At 43.2% G+C, this 6,721-nt stretch overlaps 1 long non-coding RNA gene across 1 annotated transcript; it reads right to left on the reverse strand.

Moving 5' to 3' along the window:
- Window positions 1-783: 783 nt before the first annotated feature.
- On the reverse strand, window positions 784-6,279 carry LOC148153715 (uncharacterized). Its single transcript, XR_015766367.1, has 2 exons — window positions 4,052-6,279; window positions 784-4,001 (listed from the first exon to the last, which is right to left on the reverse strand). It is a non-coding gene; the product is annotated as an uncharacterized LOC148153715 (long non-coding RNA).
- Window positions 6,280-6,721: the final 442 nt, after the last annotated feature.

Raw genomic sequence — 6,721 nt, forward strand, 5'->3', positions numbered from 1 at the left:
TCTGTTTAAGCTGGGTGCGAGAAAGACTAGCCTGGTTTCTAACGACCTCCATCCAGATGTCCCACCCTTTTTCACTCTGTGAATTAGCCAGATAGAGCAGCCCAGAATCAGCTAGTTTCACAGAGCACACCTGTTAACGGTCGCTCTTTCTCTTATTACAACTTGCACTTGTTATTGAACCAGGTTGGTTTTAGTGACTCGGGCGAGTCCCAAGGGTGTTGTTTTAGTTTTGGCTAAAAGCAACCTATAAAACATTTTCCACCTTCTCCTCCCAGAATCAAACTTCATAGCTATTTTACAACCATCAAAGAACTTTAAGGTGACTCATTAACTGAATGTCCACAACATCTTTTAGATTTTCTTAATGCTAATTATTTTATTAGTAAGGCAATTTTGCAAGGGTCAGTACAGCTTAAATCAGTAGCAGAAATAATCAAATAAGTAAAATCAATAATCTAGCCTATCTTTCCCTAATGCTGACACTGTGAACTAAAAAAGAAAAACTTTGAGAGAGACGGACGGAGTTTGGCATTTTGAACCCCAGAACTGGCCTGATGATGAAAAAGGTGTTGCAGCAGCAGGAGGCTCCCAGTACAGGAAGAGTACTGAGTCAGAGCGGCAGATCTTGGGCCTCAGGGTGACTTCCTCATGCTCGTAGCGGCCCTCTCCTTCTTGTCTTGCAGCTCTGTAGCTCCTTTCTCCTCGTCTCACGATCTTTCTGGTCCTTCGAGATGTAGACGAGCTGGTCTCACGGAAGGAACACACCAGTTCTTCCTCTTTGCCTTTGTTCTTTATCTTTGTCTTTATCTTCATCTTTGCCTTGGTCTTTGTCTTTGGCTTTGTCTTTGGGGTCTCGAACCCAGCTGAGAAAAGTGCGATTTGAAGCCACATGTTGCGGGGCTAACGGGTTGGTCCCCATGTGCAGAACAGTCTTCGGTTCTGTGGCCCCGGCTCTTCTTCAGCTGCAGAGTTCTTTGTCCATCTCGATCTTGGCTCGAAGCTGCCTGAAGGATCCAACCAAAGACTCCTCTTTTGCCTTCACCTTATAAAGGGTTTATCCACCCTTTTGGTGCATTTGCATTGGCTAACTTTGTTGCTGTGCCTGTTTCATTGGCTGACTGCTTGGACCGATAATCTCATATTCATCACCATCTTTGGACATGACCTGATGTCTGTTCTAATGTCCCAAGTTGCTCAACAGTCCTCTTGTGTCTAACCTTCTCTTAGGAAAGTTGAAGTTTAGCAATAAGGCGTTGGACACCTCCGCTCTCCCATCAGTTCCTCTTTCCACCTGACCCTTCACCTACCATCTACCTCTAACACAACATCAGTGACCTTTAGTTACAGTTACACATTTTACACCATTTCCAGTTCAATGTCAAAATCACATTTATAACCTTTTAGTTTCTCTGATTTAGCATTCACTTATAATATTATAATAACCATTACTTATTAGTTACTCTTATTATAATCATGATGTGAGTTATTACAGACATTTCTGAAAAGAAACCAATAATAATTCATTATTCTAATCATTTGACACCATGTTACAGTTACTTCTTTCACCTGTAAGTATTTCAATAAGTATAAGAGTAAGTGTAAATATTCTTATAATCAAACCAACATCAACCACCGGTTAAACCAATATTAATTATCGGCTTAATCATAAGTTATCATTATTAATTTAAGTATTTTACTCTGGGTTTTATTCAATTTCTCAAAACGTCTAGATTTTATTCTTTAAACCTTTAGTGCCCAAAATGAGCAGTCTGAACTATTTTAATCACTGCAGGCTGGAAACTTCCTCTTTTTCCAGGAAACCTGCTTTTCCTGTTTCATAACTCTCCTTCTGTCTGACTATGATTTTTTATGATTAAATAGAAAAAAGTAGAATTAAAGCAGGACACAATAACAACACACACAACCAGATTAATTTTATTACCATCTGACTCTACTGTTGGGTCTTGATGTCACCTGTATAATCAGTTTTAAAGATAACTTTATTTATTGTTATTATTAAACTAAAATCTCCAGCATGGGGAAGTGGGATGAGCTCGACTTTTCTCGACACCCCCTCCTCGAGGTCGGACCTTTCACATGCTGGGAACCCAACACCCTCCTTCAGGTCTGCGTCGTCATCCCCTGGAAAGAGAAGATGGTCCTCTGGGATGTGAAGATGCAGATCCTCAGTCGTCACAAAGGACTCAGCAGCTTGTGATGTGAAGATGCAGATCCTCAGTCGTCACCAAGGCCACAGCAGCTTGTGATGTGAAGATGCAGAGTCTCAAAACTCCACTGCTCTTTGACACCCCCTCCTCGGAGTTTTGATGCCTCCCAGGAAGTGACGAATGTCGAAGAGAACCCAGGTCGCTCTGATCCTCAGCTGGATGAACTGTCGGTTCTTCAGGATGTGGAATATCCTTAGGGACAGGTTGATGAGCTGACGGGCTGAGGCAGAAACCTCACAAAAAAAAAAAATCTGGAAGTTCAGCAGAACAAAGCAAAAAGCATGAGCAGCATGACGCTTTATCCACAATCGTAATCCTTTTCCGTCGCTGGAGGTCGTTAAGGGGTACTGGAGTTGTCGAGGCATCAGAAGTTGTTCAGGTCCTGGGAGGAAACTGTTGACCCTTCCCCTTCCAGGTGTTCAATGCTTTGTTGCAGGATGATCTTTGTGGTTCTCTATGATGCCACTCCTTCCTCACGACTTCAGTCCCTTTTCCATTTTAATCCATCCGTTTGTGACAGGAGTTCTTCTTTAGCATAATCCAATTTCTTCAGGGCCCTCCCAGTCAAAGCCTTGAAGTTGTTCTTTGAATGGCAATCATCCTGTAATAGTGGAAAATCTAACACAGGATGGCATGTTGCTTGATTCTTGCAATGTTCTGGTTCGCTTTAGCTATGAACTGGCTTGAGCACTGACCTTGTGGACCCCTTTCCTCATTAATAGTACTGTTTTGCAGTGCAGTACTTGCTTCACACAATCCATTCCATTGAATTTCAGCTTGATCACCATTGTTGCAGGGTGATCTTGAGCTTTAATCCAAACTTTCTGCCCTGTTTTCAATGACACTGCAAACCGCAACTTCCCCTTTCCCTCTCTGGGCCAAAAGGAGAAGCGCCTCCGCCCTCCTGCTTTCCGTGACGTGAACGGAGTTTCTCTGCAGGGGAAGACCTACTCTTCTACAGCTGTCACTGTTACATCATGTCCATCAGCACCAAGAGGTACTCCTGACCTCTCTTTTCTGTTATCCATGGGGTCTGCTACATCCATGCAGACTGAAGCCCTGGGTAATGTGCTCTTTGATGAACAACCCTTCCATCCGCTGCCCTCGGCGACCTGCGTTGTATTTTCCACACACTTCACAGTCCCTCAGCACGCGTTGGACTTGTTTCAGTGGGATCCAAAGTTCATGCTCTTCCAGCTCCTTACGGGTGGATCGCACGCCTGCATGTCCTAGGGCCCCATGCACGCTCCGCACGACCTCGTCCCCGTACTCTTCTGGGACCTCCCTTCCTCTGGGAGAACTGTCCCACTTCTCGATTCCAACAAAGACAACCTTCCTTTGATTCACTCGAGTCCATGTCTCAAATCCCTCTCCATACAGAATCACTCTCACTGGGGCTGACTGGAACAGGGATTTAGACAGGGATCAATCTTCATCTTCTCTCCTGCTTTTCTTTGTGTTCGAGTTGCCTTTCCCCCAAAGCCTCTCTTTAGCCTTCAAGCAGGGATGGGTTTAGGCTATTGGCTACTGGCTCCTCGTCCGGATATTCGAATCTATCCTCAGCAGAAGCTCTCCCTCACCTGCATGCCATACAGTTACTGCGAGGGTTGTGACTGACAGCCGGATCAGTCACCACTAACTCTATTCCTTAAGAGCTAGCCTCCAAGTGAGCTATTCAGATACTCGCCTCTCTGTTTTTACTGACTTGGTTAACGTAGGTCCTTCCTACTCAATTGAAATGGGCCCACCTCTTCTCAAGGGGCGGTGCCCCACCTCTTCTCAAGGGGCGGTGCCCCACCTCTTCTCAAGGGGCGTGGCCCCACGTTGGGCGCCACCTTGTTGTTGCACAGCACCCCCCCCCCCCCTTCTCTCTCTCTACTTCCTCTTCTGAGAGGAGGGAGATGTTGCTCCCAGCTCTCCGTCTAACGGGTGAATTGAGTTTCCTAAATCTGCCGGGATTTACCCTACCCAGAACTGAAGTAAACTCTGTTTAAGCTGGGTGCGAGAAAGACTAGCCTGGTTTCTAACGACCTCCATCCAGATGTCCCACCCTTTTTCACTCTGTGAATTAGCCAGATAAAGCAGCCCAGAATCAGCTAGTTTCACAGAGCACACCTGTTAACGGTCACTCTTTCTCTTATTACAACTTGCACTTGTTATTGAACCAGGTTGGTTTTAGTGACTCGGGCGAGTCCCAAGGGTGTTGTTTTAGTTTTGGCTAAAAGCAACCTATAAAACATTTTCCACCTTCTCCTCCCAGAATCAAACTTCATAGCTATTTTACAACCATCAAAGAACTTTAAGGTGACTCATTAACTGAATGTCCACAACATCTTTTAGATTTTCTTAATGCTAATTATTTTATTAGTAAGGCAATTTTGCAAGGGTCAGTACAGCTTAAATCAGTAGCAGAAATAATCAAATAAGTAAAATCAATAATCTAGCCTATCTTTCCCTAATGCTGACACTGTGAACTAAAAAAGAAAAACTTTGAAAGAGACGGACGGAGTTTGGCATTTTGAACCCCAGAACTGGCCTGATGATGAAAAAGGCGTTGCAGCAGCAGGAGGCTCCCAGTACAGGAAGAGTACTGAGTCAGAGCGGCAGGTCTCGGGCCTCAGGGTGACTTCCTCATGCTCGTAGCGGCCCTCTCCTTCTTGTCTTGCAGCTCTGTAGCTCCTTTCTCCTCGTCTCACGATCTTTCTGGTCTCTCGAGATGTAGACGAGCTGGTCTCATGGAAGGAACACACCAGTTCTTCCTCTTTGCCTTTGTTCTTTGCCTTTGTTCTTTATCTTCATCTTTGCCTTGGTCTTTGTCTTTGGGGTCTCGAACCCAGCTGGTGAGAAAAGTGCGATTTGAAGCCACATGTTGCGGGGCTAACGGGTTGGTCCCCATGTGCAGAACAGTCTTCGGTTCTGTGGCCCCGGCTCTTCTTCAGCTGCAGAGTTCTTTGTCCATCTCGATCTTGGCTCGAAGCTGCCTGAAGGATCCAACCAAAGACTCCTCTTTTGCCTTCACCTTATAAAGGGTTTATCCACCCTTTTGGTGCATTTGCATTGGCTAACTTTGTTGCTGTGCCTGTTTCATTGGCTGACTGCTTGGACCGATAATCTCATATTCATCACCATCTTTGGACATGACCTGATGTCTGTTCTAATGTCCCAAGTTGCTCAACAGTCCTCTTGTGTCTAACCTTCTCTTAGGAAAGTTGAAGTTTAGCAATAAGGCGTTGGACACCTCCGCTCTCCCATCAGTTCCTCTTTCCACCTGACCCTTCACCTACCATCTACCTCTAACACAACATCAGTGACCTTTAGTTACAGTTACACATTTTACACCATTTCCAGTTCAATGTCAAAATCACATTTATAACCTTTTAGTTTCTCTGATTTAGCATTCACTTATAATATTATAATAACCATTACTTATTAGTTACTCTTATTATAATCATGATGTGAGTTATTACAGACATTTCTGAAAAGAAACCAATAATAATTCATTATTCTAATCATTTGACACCATGTTACAGTTACTTCTTTCACCTGTAAGTATTTCAATAAGTATAAGAGTAAGTGTAAATATTCTTATAATCAAACCAACATCAACCACCGGTTAAACCAATATTAATTATCGGCTTAATCATAAGTTATCATTATTAATTTAAGTATTTTACTCTGGGTTTTATTCAATTTCTCAAAACGTCTAGATTTTATTCTTTAAACCTTTAGTGCCCAAAATGAGCAGTCTGAACTATTTTAATCACTGCAGGCTGGAAACTTCCTCTTTTTCCAGGAAACCTGCTTTTCCTGTTTCATAACTCTCCTTCTGTCTGACTATGATTTTTTATGATTAAATAGAAAAAAGTAGAATTAAAGCAGGACACAATAACAACACACACAACCAGATTAATTTTATTACCATCTGACTCTACTGTTGGGTCTTGATGTCACCTGTATAATCAGTTTTAAAGATAACTTTATTTATTGTTATTATTAAACTAAAATCTCCAGCATGGGGAAGTGGGATGAGCTCGACTTTTCTCGACAAAGAAGATTCCTAAACAAATGAGCTGCATGAATACTCTGCTGAGTTAAAGACCAGGTGAAATGTATATCAGCCCCGTTACAGCGATCTCGTAACCAGATGAAGATGCCTTCAGGGTCAAAACATGGCAGTGCTCCGTTTAGGAAGCTAAGATTAGCAGCAGCCAAGAGCCAAGACGGGTAGTCCTGACACAGTAGCTGCAGGTGGAGGCCATTTGTTCACACCATGTCGTTTCCAAGTGTAAAATAGCCTGGGCATGGATCTTGGCTGACATAAGAAAGATTATTTCCATTCAGTGGCAAACCACAGTGCATTACATGCCAGAATAGAGTTTCACCCCAGATTAAAACAGTCATTTTCTGCTGTCATTTGTGATAAACTCAAACCAAAGACAAAAAAAAAGTCATATTTATGATTCAAAGAAATGCTTTAAAAGTTAGACCTAAAA

Source organism: Poecilia mexicana, unplaced genomic scaffold, assembly GCF_051168715.1.
Source record: "Poecilia mexicana isolate PSO_F unplaced genomic scaffold, ASM5116871v1 scaffold_19, whole genome shotgun sequence".
In the NCBI taxonomy this organism is placed as follows: Eukaryota; Metazoa; Chordata; class Actinopteri; order Cyprinodontiformes; family Poeciliidae; genus Poecilia; species Poecilia mexicana.